Source organism: Enhydra lutris, unplaced genomic scaffold (assembly GCF_002288905.1).
Source record: "Enhydra lutris kenyoni isolate GAN:26980312 unplaced genomic scaffold, ASM228890v2 scaffoldscaffold8, whole genome shotgun sequence".
NCBI classification, from domain to species: domain Eukaryota; kingdom Metazoa; phylum Chordata; class Mammalia; order Carnivora; family Mustelidae; genus Enhydra; species Enhydra lutris.
The window spans coordinates 13,759,905-13,779,976 of record NW_019154092.1 but is presented as its reverse complement, the minus strand read 5'-3'; the positions used below and the strand labels follow the sequence as shown (position 1 = coordinate 13,779,976).

At 40.9% G+C, this 20,072-nt stretch overlaps 1 protein-coding gene across 1 annotated transcript in view; it reads right to left on the bottom strand.

The window, feature by feature from the left end:
- LOC111142445 (lipin 2) overlaps window positions 1-14,817 on the bottom strand; it is a 79,573-nt gene extending 64,756 nt beyond the window's left edge. The window contains exon 1 of the mRNA XM_022495593.1: window positions 14,713-14,817. The gene's annotated coding sequence lies outside the window, so the exon portion shown is untranslated. The remainder of the gene's footprint in view (window positions 1-14,712) is intronic.
- Window positions 14,818-20,072: the final 5,255 nt, after the last annotated feature.

Genomic DNA, 20,072 nt, shown 5'->3' with positions numbered 1-20,072 from the left:
CTTACATCACATAGTAACAGGCCTTGAAATGAAACAGTATAGAGTATATGTAAATGCATGCCGTTCATTCATTCAGGAGGGATGGTGCTATGGAAATATTCATCTAACAAACATTTTTCCAGTGTCTACTATATATAATGCCAGGCACCAGTACTGCCTTTATCCCTGGTCAAAAGGAGTCCCTGCCCCAGGCCCTGCACTTTACAAAGCCCTGCATACCACAAACCCCAAATAAAAAGACTGCATTTGTTCTTTTTCTTTTCAGATCTCTAGAGAAGTTTTTTTAAAAGATTTTATTTATTTATTTATTTGACGGAAAGAGAGCGAGCGAGAGCACACGTGCCAAAAGCAAGGGGAATGGCAGCCAGAGGCAGAGGAAGAAGGAGGCTCCTCCCAGAGCAGGGAGCCCAATTCAGGACTTGCTCCCAGGACCTCTGGATCATGACCTGAGTTGAAGGCAGACGTTTAACCAACTGAGCCACCCAGATGCCCCCTGAAAGTCTGTTTTGTTTGTTTGTTTTTTAAAACAATTTACCTAACAGAAGAGAAGCATAAGCCAAACTGCCCCTCGACTTGTACCTCCAGCTTCCCCAGCACATATGTGCTAGTGCTCAGTCTCTGTGACAGGATGTGTGACAACACTGAGAAACAGCTAATGGTGGGAATGTTGGACAGTCCATGGGGGTGACTGGATTCATAGCTTTTAACAATTTAGACCAAGGTTTCTCAACCTTGGCATAGGGACATTGGTCAGATCATTTTCTTCCAAGGTGTGAAGGAGCACACTACCCTTATCTCCAATCACTAGATGCCAGTACCACTCTCCCCATTTGTGGCAACCAAAAATGTCTCCAGTCATTTCTGAGTGGCCTCTGGAGGCAAAATTCCTTCTAGTTGAGAACTACTGGTTTAGACAGATGGTATGTGGCCCTATATTTATATGCCTGTGCTGGCTGGGCCCTCACAAATGTTAGGAGTGAGCCAGTCAGGCACATAGCCTGGGCTTTGACTTTAGACCAATAGAATTTGAAATTACATCTCTACTACTTACTAAGTATCTCCAGTACTTACCCTTTCTTTGAGCTTCAGCTCAACTGGAGCTTCCTATGACCCCTCCATAGAGTTGGAATCACCAAACTTACCACACAGGACTGCTTCTAAGACTTAACTTCTTTCTTTTCATTAAAATGCAATGTACTGAATACTTTCAAGACCTATGCCACAAAGGTGCCTAACGTAGACCTGAATCCTTGCCATCCAGGAGCTCTTTACTGAGAGACACAGAATGTAAACAAATGACTTATGACCTAATTCCTACTTCATTCAACAGCTCTTTTTTATCTCTTTGTTTTAGCTTTCGATACCTTCCTCCAATTCCCTAAGGCCCACCCCTTGGCATCCTTGTTCAAATAGTATTATTCATATTCCATCCCCAAATAGCCAAAATAAGACTAACATGGGTCAGAAGAATCCTAGGGGTGTAGGGAATGGACTTAAGATAAAAACTGTTAGATCCAGCTACCCCCAGACCTCTACACTACAAATCAGACCAGCCTCCCTAAGGTAACTTCCTCAGTGTATTTCTGTCTTCCAAGTTCTGGTGTAAAACTGTTTAGTCACATTAACACCCTATCTAACTCTATTTAACATGAAGACTGTCTTTTAAATTAAATACTTCTGAAGGCTATAATAAATTGATTCCATCGATATGCTTTCTTCTTTTTTTCTGAAAGATCTTTAAATTTAGGCACTACACAAGATAAAAATTAGTATCATTACTATACAGTCACAACTCTTAAACAGCAAAGATTATTATTCATCTCTCTGACATGCATGATCCACCGGATGCTATTCTAAATGACTTCTGGCCATTTTGCAAAGCCTTACCTACCTTGAGGGGTAAAGACCTTCCACTACTGAGCATAAAATGATATATTTCAAGACCGAAAGCAACTTAAAAAGAAAAAGGTGTTCCAAATGTTTTAAGAATGACAGGATCATTGAAATGCACATATCGCACTAAAGTGGGCAATGTACATTTATGATTGAATAAATTTTTAGTCATATTCCTCCACAGTTACATTTTTTACAGAAGCATCAACAGTTTCTTTATTATTCATTTATAATGGGATGGAAAACTGAAAACTTGTATTAGATCTTATGCGTGAACTTCAAACTTCATAATATGTTGTCTCTTTTATTTAAACAGTATGTTTCCTCGTGAATAATGTCCATCAATTGTCATTATCTATCACCCCCATCCCAACAGGCACTGTGAGGATGCAGGAAAGAAATGACTATTTGCTCACATCCCAGGACAGTCTGCAGGTATGCGTCTATCAGAAACCATACATATATCCCAGAACAAGTGAACCACATCCATTTCACATCACACAGAGAGCATCATTTGTTTTTCAGAAAACTTACAGGCACAAGGTTCTCGAAATTACCTACGAATTTCAAAGGTGAATGTTAACTTTTGCATGAGAGATACCCGATTCAACATTTCATGAATATGTACACTTCATTTTTGGAGCTTATATTTTCTAAACCTAACTGAAATTCAAAGGGATATTAGTGAGGTCAAAGCTATAGCAATCACCTGTGGGGCACCATCAAAATGCCAAGCCATTTCCTGCAAGCTGGTGCAACCACTCTGGAAAACAGCATGGAGGTTCCTCAAAAAGTTGATAATAGAGCTACCTTATGACCTAGCAATTGCACTACTCGGTATTTACCCTAAAGATACAAATGTAGTGATCCAAAGGAGCACGTGCACCCAAATGTTTATAGCGGCAATGTCCACAATAGCCAAACTATGGAAAGAACCTAGATGTCCATCAACAGATGAATGGATAAAGAAGATGTGGTATATATATACAATGGAATACTACACAGCCATCAAAAGAAATGAAATCTTACCATTTGCAACGATGTGGATGGAACTAGAGGGTATTATGCTTAGCGAAATAAGTCAATTGGAGAAAGACAACTATCATATGATTGCCCTGATATAAGGAAGTGGAGATGCAACATGGGGGGCCTGGGGGGTAGGAAAAGAATTTATGAAACAAGATGGGATCAGGAGGGAGACAAACCGTAATAGACTCTTAATCTCACAAAACAAACTGAGGGTTGCTGGGGGAGGAGGGTCAGGGGAGGGTGGTGGGGTTATGGACATTGGGGAGGGTATGTGCTATGGTGAGTGCTGTGAAGTGTGTAAACCTGGCGATTCACAGGCCTTACCCCTGGGGCTAAAAATACATTATATGTTTATTAAAAAATTTAAAAAAAAAAGAAAGCCAAGCCATTTCCCTATAATCCTTCAGGGTACCATGATGAAATCAACACAGTGCCACAATTCTAGTTAAAAGTGACTTCTGCTGCATACAGTTTGACCAACCTCACACACTGCATCAACTATCTTTCCGTGACTCCTGTAGGTGGAGAGAAAAATCTTCCCTGATTACTGGTAGCATACTAATAAAAAAGAAACAAGGGGGAAAAAGTGCCAATCCATCCACTTACATAACTGAGTCATGAAAGTGACCAGCTCCAGTAACACATATTCAGTTTCTAACAACGCTTGTAATCTCTCTTGCATTTAACTCTCAGGAATGCAGCAACCCCCTGCCTGTTTCCCAGGGAAACAGGTTTTAGATCAGGAAGCACAAATTCACCAGTTCTCCATTCTCTTTAGAACTGTCTGGGTCTGTCTCACTTAAACAGAACAGGACAACCATGAGGTCAAGAAGCAGGGATGTGAACTCCTGTGCAGCCATGCAGAGAACATGCTCCCAACTCCAGGAATCCCATACTGGTGTCTGCAGAGGCTCCTGGGGAAACTGGGAGAGGCTGTGGAGATGGATGAGAGTCTTCCACCAGAAGCCAATTAAAACACTGCTTTCAAATTTCAGGCCTTGCTTTATTGAGAATTACTACTGGGACCCTAGTAGAATTTTCAGAAATGTTAGGGGGGGACCGCCCTCTCCCAGCCTGGGGGGACATCTGGGTGGATAAAGGGAGAAGGTGTGGAGACAGCAGCCATCGCCAACTACACCACTACTGTTAAGAGCCATCCATCACTCCAGTTTGAGCTATGGCCTAGTTTTAGGTAGCTCTGCAAAACAAATGCCAGGTAAGGCTGTACCACTGTGTTATAACAAGCGGGCTTGTACACTGAGCTACTCCAACAAGAGAGAAGGACCTCCCCAAGAGCAATAGGAACTCAGTGAAGCCACATCTGGAATGTTGGGAAATAAAGCTTACTTCTACTCACTGACCTGTTTAAAAGCAGTGTCTGCTTTAACATGTTAGGCACTATTCTAGATTCTGAGCGGAGATCAAGCAGTGAACCTGGCTGATGAGGTGCCTGCTCTCACAGTACTTAGATTCTAACAGAGAAAGAGAGACAAGAAATTAAGAAAAAAAAAAAAAAAAAAAAAAAAAAAGGGGGGGACGTCTGGGTGGCTCAGTCAGTTGGGCATCTGCATTCAGCTTCAGTCATGATCCTGGGGTCCTGGGATTGAGTCCAGCATCAGGCTCCTTGTTTCTCCTGTTTCTCCCTCTGCCTGCTGCTCCCCCTGACAAATACACAAAATACAAAAAAAAAAAATAAATAAAATTCCAGGCTGGGATAACTATTATAAAGGAAATTAAAGAGAGTGATGCTGCCAGAAAGTAATGAAGGGTAGGAAAGGCTAAAGCTTCAGCCCTCACTTTAGGTAAAGGGACTGAGGAACCAAAACCAAAAAAGATGTATGACAGAACTCTTAAAACCAAACAAACTCAACCCAGGAAGGCTCAGATCTGAAAAACAAAGAGTGCAATTAACACAGAAGACAGCATCGGAACCTGGCTAAGTCATTATATACTTAAGATTTACTTTCTCACCAGACACTGCTGTAATCATGTTGCTAACCTCCAAACTACTTTAGAAAGAAAGCAAGGGTGGCAAATCAGGTGACTCAAATACTAAGTAGTTAAACATTCAGGAAACCAGCAGAAATTTAACAGTCACATGAATCTGGACAAAAACCGCCAACTTCAATCTAAAAATTACTTCCTGAGAGTTGCTTTCTGATCTTCAGTGAAGACAGATGTGATTAAGAGTCTTTATATTAAGATAACTACACATTCTGATGAATACAAAAGATGTCATACACTTAATCTTCACTCCCTCTTAAAACCCATCATTCAGAGTTGAACTGTGTCCCCAAAACTGCTAAGTGGAAGTTTTAACTCTCAACATCTCAAAATGTGAACTTATTTGGAAATAAGATCATTATGGAGGTAATCAGGTTAAAATGAGGTCATCAGGGTGGACTCTAAATCAATCTGACTGGCTTCCTTCGAAAAAGGGGAAACTTGGACCAAGACACACACACACACAGAATACCATGTGACCATGAAGGCAGAAATCAGGGTACTCTATCTACAAGCCAAAAAATGCCAAAAATTGCCAGCTAGCCACCAGAAGTTAGGAGAGAGGCATGAACAGATTTTCCCTATAGGCTTCAGAAGGAACTAACCCTGACGACAGTTTGATTTCAGACTTACAGCCTCCAGAACTGAGAGACGATAAATTTTCCTATTGTTTAAACCATCCAATGTGTGGTACTTTGTTATACACTATAATAGTAAAGAAATACAAAAGGGGTAACTCACAAGTACAAAGAGGAAGTTTGGAGGAAATGACAGAAAATGAAAGGTGGTCAAGTTTTTGAAAGACAAAAAATGGATGGAGAGAAATTCAAATATTATAATACCATTACATGTAAAGGATAGAAGGAAAAGCATGTGAGGGTTATGTAAGAGATGAATTCTCGTCTAGCATAGTAGGAAATCCACACAGAATGTCTAAAACCTAAAAACCAAGCTACAGTAGTTTAGGCATACACCCACAGAATTAAAGCTCACAAGAAATACATAAAGAGTTGAAAGTGGGGTGCCTGGGTGGCTCAGTGGGTTAAGCCTCTGCCTTCAGCTTAGGTCATGATCTCAGGGTCCTGGGATTGAGCCCCGCATGGGGCTCTCTGCTCGGCAGGGAGCCTGCTTCCCCCTCTCTCTCTGCCTGCCTCTCTGCCTACTTGTGATCTCTGCCAAATAAATAAAACCTTTAAAAAAATATATTTAAAAAAGGAGTTGAAAGCAGTAATCAGCAGTGAGAGACTGGTATTCTTCATTATGTATCTCAAAGTAATATCTGAATTTATCTGAATTTTTAGATATAAAGTATACTTAAAAGTGTAAAAAATGAAAAAAATTAAAAGATGAATAGAACTATCATCTGATGCAGCCTTATAATAAAGAATCTCATCTATGAGGAATAAAAACTGGAGAAAAAAAAAACAAACCTCCAAATATGAGCACTGTGGGTTTTTGTTTTGTTTTGCTTTTAATTAGGAAAACCTCTATTCCAGCTCTCAGCATCGGCACTGAGCTTTAGGTATGTCTCATTAAAACAAAACAAATGAACCAGGAAATTTAAAAATACAAAATTCTTAAGTCATCTAGTTCATTCACTTGGAAAAGGGAAATGTCCTAACATGAAGCCCTTTTCTTTCTATGTCAAAGATACTAGCAAAAAATTTAGCCAACAATGAAAAGGATGACACTCAAAGATTAAAAAAAACTTCCACCACTAACCAATAGGTTTATTGATATTTTTCAGATAGTAGAAAATGAAATTTCATGTAGGTTTATCATCTAAGGAAATTTTAATGATGATCAGCTATTAAAATTTATAGAAAAATGTTAGAGATTTTATGATTAGTCAGCAACAGTTTTTTGTTTGTTTAGTTAAGCATTCATCTGCACTATATATAGTAGATATAGAGGGCAGTTCTGCTTTCCAGCCACAAAGAAAGGGCTCCACTTATAGTCCTAGACAACAAAATTTACAGAGCAAGAGATGCAATGATGGCAAAAATCACAAGGCTTAAATTTACAAACATATGTTGTACATAAAGCTTACATACAAAATTGCTAATAAAAATAAATTTTCTATTTTAACACTATAGAGGTAAAAGTTCTGGGTCAAGGAAGTTTTAAGCAAGCACAAACATCTTTCAACTAAATATATTCTCATGCTAAAAAAAATATAAGCACAGAAGTTCACTCCAAGATACTTCCTTTGACTCACTTTCAATCTCTCATGCAGTACTCCCTTCACAATCTCTCCCCACCTGGTTTTATAGAAGTTTGCTTGATACAGAAATAGACTTACTTAATTCTCCTACAAGACTATATGGTACTTCAAAGCAAGAGAGATGTGCTATTCACATTTTTTCTTTTTTGGCCCTGTGCTTCTCAACACTGATGTCTTGTCTAGTTAGAAATCCTAGGCTGCCACCCTGCCTCTGGACCTCTAGGTGGCTTGTGGCCCTGGTTTAATACACAACCTCATCTAATCCTCAAAATCAGGCTATCAGTAGGTATTGTTATCTCCATATTACAGAGGAGACAACTGAGTAACTATATGCCAAACATGTAATCATGAATTTGGGAATTCCTAAAGATCTATGAATATATTTCTGTTTAATGAGAAGTTATTCTGTACTTAAGAGTTCATAAATATGCCAAATCACTTATTTATTCAATTACAGTAAGTAAAGTACCATTAAAATTCCATCAGAGAGAATCCTATCTGCAGATGTAGTTACCAAGTGAGTCAAATAATATAGTGAAGAAAGTGCCAATTCATAAAAAACGAATCTGTTCAAAAATACAAACTCAGATACTCAACAATATTAGAGGTTTCAGGCAGGCTACCCACAATGTGATGGGACAAGTGTTCCCACATGGAGTAAGAGGCTGGAAGTTCTGTCCAACTCTGGAATGTTTTAACTCAGGGCTCCTACACACAGTCCAGTCCCACATAACCCAGGGATTATGGAGCACACTTCACATATAAGGAATAATCAAAATTACCAGGGAAAATCCTTCAAGAAGACATCATGTTGGATACGGACATCCCAGGTCTCAAAAAGTCCAACTGAGCCCATTTCTTCCTCCCAACACTAAAAAGAAGTGCCTTCCTCTCAAGCTGAGTCTGAGACCAAAATTTAGCTTGAGTTTAGGAGCCATGTTTTAAACACCGGATCCAAACTCAGCCCAGGGATATGGTCATATTACAGAAGGCAGGCAGAGGAGCATCAGCTTCCTATCGTACAACTCATTCTGGGGCAGATCCCAAGAAGGTGTGGTGCAACCAGGTTACTTCTACTGTTTTCTTGGCTGGCCTTTCTCTTAACATGGTTGGTTTTGCATACATAAATGATTTCGAGAAACCCAAGGCTCCTACACAGCACATGCAATCCTTCTATTAGCAGCTTATAGATGCTGACATTAAGAGTAAGTTCTCCAGTTCTACCTAATAAAGAAAAAACAAATATACTTAGGCAGTATATTTTGAATTTGCTGAACCAGTTAGAAAACCCTACAACAAAAGATTACTCCTTTCTTATAAAGCATTTGTTTAATAGACATTCTAAATTATAAAACAGATAGCTTTCAGGGCTCCTGGGTGGCATAGTCGGTTAAGGATCTGACTCTTGGTTTTGGCTCAAGGCACATTCTTAGGGTCATGAGATCCAGCCAGAGCAGGACTTTCAGCACAGCACGTAGTCTGCTTGAGAGATTCTCTCTCTCTCCTTCCTCTTCTCCCTCCACTCTGCTCATTCACTAAATAAATAAATAAATAAAATCTTTAAAAAAGAAGATAAAATAGAGAGCTTTCTATTTAGAAATTATTTAGATACTTCTCTAAATCAGTCCTGTTCCTATATAGTTTGTATGTAAACATGTTATGACTGTAATTTTAATGTCAAACAGCTAAATATTGCTCACCCCAAAATGCTGCGACTAAAGTAATTTAAAAAGATACAAAATGTGGGCACTTTGCAATATTTTACAAAGAAAAAAATAATTACACTTAACATCCTGAAGGAAACAAAAAGTGTATTCCCTATGGTTCTTCAGTAAACCCAAACATTCATTGACTTATGTTGGTCCAGAAAAAAGGCACATCACTTTACAAAGATCATAAACTTACAGACAAGTGTTGGGGATAATATCATAGCATAATTCAAAGAGCTCCACTTCAGAGTTCATAATTCACACCATCTGATGGTTTTGCTGTCTGAGAATCCTTTATATTTATCTCTTATGCTTTTTTAAACAGGCTCCACACCCACCATGAAGTCCAATGTAGGACTTGAACTCACAACCCTAAAATCTAGACCTGTGTAGAAATTAACTGACTGAACCACCCAAGTGCCCCGAAAGGCTGGATTTAATAGATTATGCCCAAATACCTGACAAAACCTATCCACACTCTGGATACCTCATCAGTAAACACCAAGTCTCTAGTACTGCTGGACACACGTATCTTGCCAGGAGCAATTCTGGTCACATCATAATGCACTGAATAGATCAGAACCATCATGGAATTGTAAAATTCCACTGTTTATTCAGAAGCATAAAAAAGGCTTTTGGGTAGATCTCAATTCCAGATTAACCAATGAATTTTTTGTTTATGATTCTTTCTATAAAAAAGACATCTTATTATTGAGCTAAAAATAGAGGTTTTAAAAAATATGTTTAAATCAATTATCCCTTCCATTTTATTTACTAGGTAATAGCAGAAATCCGGTCACTAAAGTTACTTGTTACCATATGCATATCGTTTTGTTTCTGAATAAAATCACTGAAGGATGCTTTCCCCAAGCTCAGCTTCTCCTCTTTATCTTATAATTACTTAGTTATGACTACCAAAACCAAGTAATTTTTAAACCTAGATACTGGTACCCTTTCTCTTTTAAATACTATGCCTTTAATCATGTTTCTTAAACTTTTCAAATCCATGTCCCTTTATACCCCCTATAATGTTACTTAAAATTTCAACTAAAGTCACAAGTGACCCCAAAAGTTAAAAATCAAAACAAAGAGAGACAGCACACTAGACCTTCAAAAAATTTCCACTACATTGTGAGTAACAGGTCTACACAACCACCCCAGCTCACTCTATTTGAGCTTTCTGCACATCGACCTACCAAGGTCTATCCCTTTGTCTCTTTCTCCCTCATGGTTACTTTTGAAATCAACAGATCCTGTCCTCAGGTGTTGCCGTTTAAATGTTCTTTCCTCCTAGGAGCACCTGGGTGGCTGAGTGGGGTAAATATTCTTTCCTCCTCTCCTCAAATCCTACTTTCTCTTCCAGAATCTGCCAAATCTTTCAGGCTAGCCTCTTATCACTCAACAATCCCTCTCCCCCCTATTCCTCCCCTTAGTTCCACGTTTACAGCAAGAAGGCAAACTAGCGCTGCCTGAAGGCCACAGGGAGAGTCTGAAAATTAAGGAGACAATAGTTAATTTACTCTAATGCAGATTAATAGCTAGAGGAAAGCCACAGATGATTTAAGAGCAAACACAAAGTAACACAAGATCAACTCCTCCTACAGCTGAAATTCATCAAGGAAAGAGTACTGAAAAGCATTCAATGTTTGGGGCAGGTGGAGATGGGAGGAAACTGAAATGAAAGAACTGAGATGGGAAAAATATATTTGCTGAAACAGATGAGAATGGATCACTGGCTACTTTTAAACAGGAAAGATAAAGATGCCAGGAGTTGAAAACAACTTAGAATTTATAAATCATTTTAAATTTTATTTATACTTTGCTTGGTTGAAAAATTCTGAGGCGGTTCAGACAAATACACATATTACTACATAATAAAATTGAAAGAACTGGCACAAAAAGCAAGAATATAAAATGAAATAAAGGCAAGAAACTAAGTCACTATTCATAAAATCAGCTACAGTAACTACAGAAATAAAGACTTTCTAAACTGTTCAAATTTGACAAGTAGGATAAAGGCAATACTACAGCTACCTGAACATCACAAGATGGGCTTTCCTATGAGCCAATGCTTTTCCTCCAAAGAAGTAGAAAAGCCTAATTTGGTGGTTCGTTTAGAAAATACAGGACACTACAGATAAATATAAACAGCACATAATAAAGTTTTAAATTCAAAAATTACAAAAATAGCTACATAAAGTCTAAGTGGATTTTTAAAAGATCTCTTTCTGTGAATCCTCCATTTTTCTAACACATTTATGTAGTCTCTCAACTCACATATTTGACCTAAATAAAAATAATCTTAAAAGACCCTTCTTCTAAAGTAAACCACCTGGACTTTCAGCTACACTCTCTTTGTACAGAGGTAAAATGAAGGTAGCAAAAGGAGCCAAATGCTGTAACCTTTCTGTTACACTTTACAAGTTCAATGATTTCCAGCTCCTTTCTTCCTCATTTTCTTAGTAATAATTTTAACCCCAATCTAACTTGACAAAAATAGGATGACAGAAATTTAGTATTCAGGGGCTTTAGAGGAAAAAGGATCTAAATTGTAGTCAGTGAATCTAATTTAAAAACACTGTATCTTATCATCATTCTAATCCTCAAAGTCACATTCAGGGCTTTATCTTGCATTGCCACACAGCTGATCTCCTAACAGATTTTTTTTTTTCTTCTTCTCTTCCTTTTTGATAGACTGAAAACTTAGAGCAGAATCAATCAGTCACAGAATTTCAAAACGGAGGCAGACCATCTGGGCCTAGATTCCAGAGGATGGTAAGGAGCAAGGTGGTCACAGGGAGCTTAGGGCTGAAATGGCCGCACCACACACAGGTTGCCATTGACTCTCAGAGACACCTACCTAGTTGTTCCACCTGGACCTCAGGGCTGAGTGTAGTTTTCTCCCACATTTGTCTTTTTTTTTTTTTTTTGAAAAATTTCATTTGAGAGAGAGACAGAGGGGGAGGAGGGGCAGAGGGAGAGGGAGAAGCAGACCCCCCCTCTGAACAGGGAGTCAGACACAGGGCTAGATCCCAGGACCCTGAGATCATGACCTGAGCTGAAAGCAGATGCTTAACAACTGAGCCACCCAGAAGCCCCAAACATTTGTCTTCAAGAGTAAGGAGGGTACACATGTAAAGTGTTTAGTGTTACTAATACTGTGTTACTAAAAAGAATAAAGAATGAAACTGACAGCAGGGGAGGTGGATTCCAAAAAGTGCAGTTAACTGCTAGGAAAGCCACCAAAAAATCTTATTTGAAGGCCTTCTGATATAGCCACAAAGCTTACTACTCCAGCCTGTAATAATTATTTTCAAAGTTTTAATAAGACAATTTAATAGGATTCTGCCAACTGGAGGCTCTCCCTACTAACCTGTGAGTTATTTCATCATGAAGAAGGCAAATGACAGTTTGGACTCTGGGGCTCAGCCAGAAGCGTAACGTCTTATTATAAATGAAGGGAATAAAACAGATAAAAATGGGCTTTCAAAAGAAATGTCCCAAACAACTGTCCAGCCATTGACTGGTCAGTGAATAAGCGCGGGCGGGTGCGCGCACCACACACACACACACACACACACACACACACACACACACACACACACTGACAGCTCTTAGGGTCAAAGTAAAAGGACTGGATTTAAATTAAAGGCAGGTGGGCTTAAGTTAGACTTAAAAACCTGACTTAACATTACTAAGCACCTAAGGGAGGCAGCTGAATCTATCTCCCAACAAGACAAAGCTTCCAGCTAAGTGTTATTGTGCTCCTTTACACGAGGAAGTAATGTATACAAAAAAAGCATACCCAGAGGAAATAGCTGTTGACACAGAGAACCAAGCTATATTTAAACTAAATATTAATATTTAAACTAAACATTGCAAAATGTTCCCTGTAATAGTCATGAGCTTAATTTAACCTTCTATCACCTCTAATGCGTGGCACCATCAGGATTATTCAACCAAAGCTCACAATTCAGGAAAGTTGAGTGAACTCATTCAGGAAGTACCACCAGCTCTCAGGTCACTGGTAAGGACACACAAACACTGACTGTTGCTTCCTACCTTTATTCAACAGACCTCCTCGTTGGTTTTTTTAAAAGCTGGCTCTGCGTTTGGTAGCAGGCAGCTACCAAAGCCTGCCTGGCCTTCAAGGACCTTCAGTCTAGGGCAGGCGACAGTCCACCCAATAAACCAAAAATTACAGTACAGGGTGATGAGTATCTTCATTGCTACATTCTTGGAGCAATGAAGGACACAATGCCCAGCTGACTCTATTAATTGTTTCTTAACAGTGGCTTTACTATACTGTTTAATGGTTTTCAAATGGTCCCATTTCCAGTTCCTCTTAAACATAAAGCTGCTCTGTTGGTTCTCAGCTGTGCTATCACATATTAAAACAGAACCTATCTTTTTATTTCTAGCATTGCACAGCCATCTCTATCAACATTTACTTATACTTCAGTCTGACAGATCACAATTAACTGTACATTTAATTGGAAGGAACAGGCTGCACGCACTGGCCAGTGCTCTTTCATAGGTAGCCTTAGGCCCGCTTTTTATACTCTGGATGAGTATGGTCCCCTGGCTGACTGCCCTTCAGGCAAAGTGAGGATGCTGCACTAGGGGACCCCCAGAATACTTCCCCTGCACCTTGTGGGCTCTGACGCGCCCCACCTCAGCATCTGCCACACTTTTCATTCTTAAACCACTAAGATTAGTATCAGATCTTCAATATGTAAACCACATGGGCCACTAAATAATTTGTAAATATTTCAAATGTATAAAACCGACTTTGTATTGTCAAAGCATTACGAACCAGCCAGGCCAGATTTTAATAAACACTAACACTTAGCGAGCATCTCTACTGAGCAACAGCTTCAACAGGGCCTGGCCTGACACCAAGACAGAGACTCTTTTTCAGTTTAAAATAAATAGGTTTGGAAAAATCATCCCGAAATGTACCATTAAAATTAGTATAGCGGCTTAAGGAATCCTTCAGAGCATTTCCAAATATTCAGACTTCCAGCACTTTCTAAAGAGAAGGCTGATCTCTCTGGCTCTGTTTTTCTTAAGTATGACTTCAAAATGTCATCCCAAATTCTCAATGAGAATAGTCTTAATTTGTTCAGGCGAGTGAAGAAAATGGTGATCCGCCAGGTTTAAAGTTGAGAGAGGAGCCCTTACTATAAAACTGTTACCGTAACGCGTTCGATACAAATTGAGATTTGCCGAGGGATCGGGGGTATGAGAAGGGAAAAACTACTCACGCTTAGGACAGGGTCTACAACCTGGAGGCGGAGGCGCGGGGCAAACCAACCGCGGGGGAGAAATAACAGCAACTTCCCCAGCCCCGGCTTCAATGCGGATCACGTGCCTCGGGCGCCCCCTCCCCCAGGGCCGGGGGCGGGATGGAGACGCGGCCTCCGGCCGCGCTTTCCTCGCCGGGCGCCGCTCGGCCAAGCGTCAATTCGGCCTCCGCTCCAGCCTCCACGCCAGAAACCCGCGAACTGGGGGCTCTGAAGTAACCATCACCTCGGGCTGCGGCGGGGGCACCCGAATGTTTCAGTCAGTCTTCACGTCCCCCTCCTCACGCTGACCCCGCAGCCGCCAGCCCCGGCTCCCCCCACCAACCCAGCCGACCCTGCGAACCCATCCTGCCGCGGCGCCGCTGGGGGCCGTGTCTGCGTGACGCGGCGGCGAGGCAGGGGTCCCGGCCTCCCGCAGGGCAGCACCGCGCCGAGTTGGGAGACCCCGGCCGCCCGCGAGCGCAGAGACGCGATGCCCATCGCGGAGGCCGAGCCGCGACGTGGGGGCCTCGCGGTGGCGCGAGGACCCGGCGGGGCGTCCGCTTACCTGCGGCGCCTCCGCTCCCGACCCTTGCCGGCGCCCGCGGGCGGCCGAGGGGAGACGGCGGCTGGACGGCGACAGTGAGGACCGGCCCGGTAGGGCGGGCTCGCCAGAGGCTGAGGGGGCGGGGCCGGCTGAGAACGCGCGCGAGGCCCGGGCGCCCGCCGCCGCCGCTGCCTCGGGAGCCGCCTGGGCCGCAGCCGAGCCGGGCGGCCCTCATGAATGGGACGCGGCGGCGGCGGCGGTGGCGGCCGAGCGGCGGGAGGGCGGGCTGCGCGCAGGCCCCTCCCCGACCACGTGACGCCGCGCTTGGCCGCCGCCTCCCGGCCGCGCGACGCCGTAGCTGACTCCTTCCCGGGCCCGCGCTAGCCAAACGCGCTGTGGCGGCTGCTAGTTCCCTTCTCTGCACCGCCCAGAGCACTGGCCTCTTGCTCGGCTCAACGCTAGGTATACTTTTCAAAAAAAAAAAAAAAAAAAGTTTCTGCTGGTCCCCATGGCAACCCCGTGGAACTTCGATACCTACTGCCAAAAAGAATAAATATTAAAATGCAAAAAAACGTATACAGTTGAATGTTCTATAATCCACTTTTGGTCCCCAGTAGCGTGTTCGCCTGTTTGGTTACTCTCCCCGCCCCTCCCCTCTCCTCCCCAATCCTGCTACACATTTAAAAATACACTCTTTAAGAGAGGGATTGCCAAAACTGTATATAACTGCACACTGCTTTTTATATTTTTGCAGGTTATTATTAAAAGTTATGTATGGAAGTGCATGTGTTATTTCCAAATGTCAGTTAATTTCTCAGTATGCGTTCCGGGGATAATTTATATAACTTTGAGGATCTTGGAAAATAGGCATTCATAAAAAGCTTCTGCGTGATGAGCCCAGCGGCCGCACAATTTCTTCCCACAGATGGAGTGTGGTGTGGCTGGGCTGTGCCGGGACCCAGAAAACAGGCTGCCAGTCTCAGGGCCCCTCTGTGGTTATGAAGAAGGAACAGGGGCAACCACTTCCTCATCTAACTTTCTTGGCCTCCTCTTTCGCATTTGCCAAGCTTTGCCCCATCCTTAAATAAGGCCCTACGGAGACTAGGTAGTTTCACTGGCCCAAGCACACCAAGAATTTTTCCTCTTTTCTGTGCCTTTCAATTGGCTTCCAAGCGAAATAAAAATTTTAAAAGACAAGAACTGGGATTTCTCTTCCAATATTTCAAAGCATTTTACTCCTCTATGGAGAAGTGGAATTGAAGAGAGAAAAAGAGCTGAATCCTCACTTTCTACATCAATAAAATGGAAATAGTGATGCCTTTCTCACAGGATTGTTTTGCCTATTGAGTCCCTAATTTAGCTTAATGTCTGGAACCTGGAACATGCTGTTAACCTTTGCTTTCTTTCCTTTCTTCCATTTTCCCCAAATAAGACTTTTCCTGTTTCCTTCATGCTATTTTTGCTACCTCCTGCCTTGGGAGAGAAATATTCTGCCAAGCTTCCTTTCTTCCTTTCATCATTCAGGAAGCCCTAGACATCCCCTCCCTTCCTCCAAACAACCTTAGGTTTGATACCTCACTCCGAATGATTCGCATTTCTAATATTTCCTCATTCTCTGGTGTCTACTGACTTTACACCACAACTTAAGCAAAGCAGGGACTCATTAAATACTTGTTTCATGATATCCCTTCATTTCCTGCCCCGATGCCTAAGAAGTCTGTGGGGAATCACCAAATACCCACCTGTTCCACTGAAATGTCAGAAGGAGGAATGTCTTCCTTCACCTGTCCTCTGGCCCCACCAACTCCCAGCTCCATGGGAGACCCTCACTCTTCTGTTGTCCCCTCTTCCTCAACTCCCTTAGCTTTAGCAGGCTCAGGCTTCTCCTACTACTTAAGATAAAGGAGGAGAAGAGGGAAGAGCAAGAGAGGGAAGGGAGAAGAGAAGCAGGAGTAGACTTTCTTGTCCCTTTGTTCCTTCTTAGGCTATCGACTTACATCACAGCTTCACTCTCCCCAAGGTAGCCACGCTACCTGGAAAGAGGAGACTCTGCTTTTTCATTTCATGCTCTTGGTCCTGCTCCTGCTCCTCTTGGCTCCTAAACTGCTCAGGCTAAAGCCAGCAATGACCTTTGGGTTGCCAAACACAGTGGAACTCTTCCAGTGTTCTCTCACAGTCTCTGTAGGGTAACACAGTTGACCACGATTTCCTTCTTGAAACTCCCTCCTCCTCCAATCAGCCAGAAACTCCTCTGAGAGCTTCATGCCTGTGCTTGGTGGCTTTAGACATCTCCTCCGCTGGCATGGCCCACAGTGACATCCAATTCAGGTCCATCATGTTTAATTCTTCAAAACTGCTCCTCCTAAATCTACTATTTTGGTTAATTACACCATCACCCATTTAGCCATCTTGGCCAGAAAAAAACCTGGGAAGGAATCTTGTTTCCTTTTACTTTCAGCCCATGTATATGAAATCTGTTCATTTCTACTCTAAGGCTCTCAGCAGAGCTGCCATGTTGGTCACCTGCAGGGTCCTCCATGGTTGCATAACTATGCGGCCTCACCCTTCTAGCGGTCAGGCCCTTGCTACGTCTCTTATGATCCATGGCAGACACGTCTGAGCTGGGCTTCTGCCCTCCAGTTCCCCACACTTCTAAGTAATCTCCACTCTGAATTGCAGATCTACCTGTAGCACAAGCTGTTGGCAAACTGTGCCTAGAGAAAAAAAGTCTGTTTTCTAGCACAGCATCAGAGTGTTCTTTTTCTCTCCAGTATTCTCTCCGGCTCCTTTCAGCTGGTATGCTTTAGCCATTCCTTTTGAAACAATATAATTTTTGAAATATTAATTTCTATCTTTCTCCGTGCATTTTCTTCTTTCTCCCTCCCACCCCCCACCACTTTTTAACAATGTAGTCCGGCATTATGCTTGTCTCAAGGAACTTCTGGAAAGCAGAAGTGGCCTGAAGACATTTCCTTTATGTCTTTAATTCCCAACACTCTAAACTCATTGAGGAACTGATCTGTCAGAAGGAAGAGAACCAGTGAAAAGGGTTCTTTTTAAGGAAACCCAGAAATGGGGAGGATTTTCTCTAGAATAAGAATCAATTCTCCCCAGCTCAGAGTTAGAAGGGAGGTGGTTTTTAATGCCCTCCCTCTGGCAGCTCCCAAAAAACAAAGAAATAACTGTGTTTTTCCCAGTTTAACCATCTCTTCTGTGAGGACCGTCAGTCTCAATAAAGAAGTGAAGTGATACAAGCTCGAATTACCAGAATTTGAGTTTACCAGGAAATAGCAGAGGAATAGCAATTTGGGAAACTCATGCTATAGCAAGAAAATAAAGTCTGTGTTCTGTAAACCAGGCATTTACAGGAAATCAGTCTCTCAGTTCTTAAGTTCTGTTCTGGGAGTACATGAGCAATATTCTCCATTTCATATCCTCCATTCCATATCTTTCAAGTATAGATTGAAATCCTTTCACAAAGCATTTTCTGAGCCATCACTGTATGCTCAGTTCTTTTAGAAATTCTAACTACAAACCTATGAAGTATCTCTATCATTAACACCAGTTTATTGATGAAGGAACCGAGGCACACAGAGTTTGAGTGACTTGCCTCAAGTCTTATAGCTAGATAAGCAATGACCCTGGGTTTTGTCCCCAGGCATACTTGACTCTCAAACCTGCATTTTTAACCACCCATTTTCACCTCTGATTAGTTGCCTCTACCATAATATGCTCCGCGAAATGTCTGGACTAACTCTTTCAATGAAAATAACAGCAACAGAAATACTGGGTAAAATTCTAAAAATATATTCTGGCATCTATAGACTGGCAAGAAGTTGAACAGTAGCAGCAGGACAGAGTAAAGGCCAGAAACCAGTGGGGTAAGCAGAGCCCCAAATCAACTTTTGTCTGGAAGGTATTTACTGAATCTAATGAATCTGAATATTGGTTTTTGTAGCCTTGGAAGTCTTAGGGGCAGAAGTGAAAGCCTAGCATCTGCTTTAAGAATGCAGTTTAAATAAAAGTCCCAATAAAGTTGGGACTCCAAATGCAAAATCATAGAGCTAGAAAAAAATCAATTATTTTAATAATATTAATAATATCACTTAATAATAATATTCCATTTATTAATTTATTAAATTTATTTTATTTATTAAATATTATATACTTATGAATATTTGATTTATATTGATTATGAGTATTCTTTAAGAAATATTAAATAATATTTATATAAATAGTGTTATATTTATTAATAATATTATTTAATAATGACTAAGGTTAATAATAGATTGAACCATATGACACGTTTCTACAAATTTTGAAATTTTTGCATCACATAGACCATATTTTCTTACTGCAATGCTATTAATAATCAAATTTTTTTTAAGGTACCTGGGAGGTGCCTAGGTGGCAAAGCCAGTTAAGCATCCAGGATTCAGGTTATGATCTCAGGGCACTGAGATCCAGCCCCAAGTCAGGCTCTGTGCTCACAGTGCAGGAGTCTTTTTGTCTCTATCCCTCCCTCTCTGCCCTGCTTCCTGCTCGCACACGCACTCTCTTTCTCAAATAAATAAATAAATAAATAAATAAAATCTTTTGAAAAAATAAAAAGTAAAGATAACTAGAAATACCCATTTGTTTGGAAACTCATGGGTCAAAGAACAAATCGTTCTGAAAATCTGAAAATATTTAAATGCTATATATTAAATATTTGATACTATGTGTAGAAAGTTCAGAGAGAAAACTAAAGAAGTAGTTAAAAGGAAATTTATAAACATAAAAGCTTATATTAGAAGAGAAAATAGTTTGGGGTACTTGGGTAGCTCAGCTGGTTAAGCAGATGACTGTTGATGTCAGCTCAAGTCTTGATCTCAGGATCCTGAGTTCAAGCCCTACATTGACCTCCATGCTGGGTATGGAGCCTACATTTAAAAAAAAGAGAGAGAGAGAGAGAGAGAGAAAATAGTTTGAAATATGAAGAGTGAAAAAGTTAGAAAAGGAGCAGCAAGATAAAGTCAAATAAAATAGAAGAAAAAAAATAATAAAACAGTAAAAAAAATAATAAAATTGAAAACAAAGAAACAATAAAAAGGACCAAATAAGCCAAAATTGGATTTGTAAAAGACTAAAAAATTTTACAAACCTCTGGTAAAACTGATAAAGGAAAAAAGAGAAGGTACAACAAATAATGTCAGGAATAAAGAAAAAGTTATAATCACAGATGATGCAGAAATTACACATTAAAAAAAACTCTATGAACACATTTATGTGAATTAAATTTGAAAATTAAGATGAAGTGGACAAGTTCCAAGAAATAGAAATAGAAAACAAGACTAGCCTCAGAACCATTCAAGAGGTTGAAACTATTGTTAAATATTTTC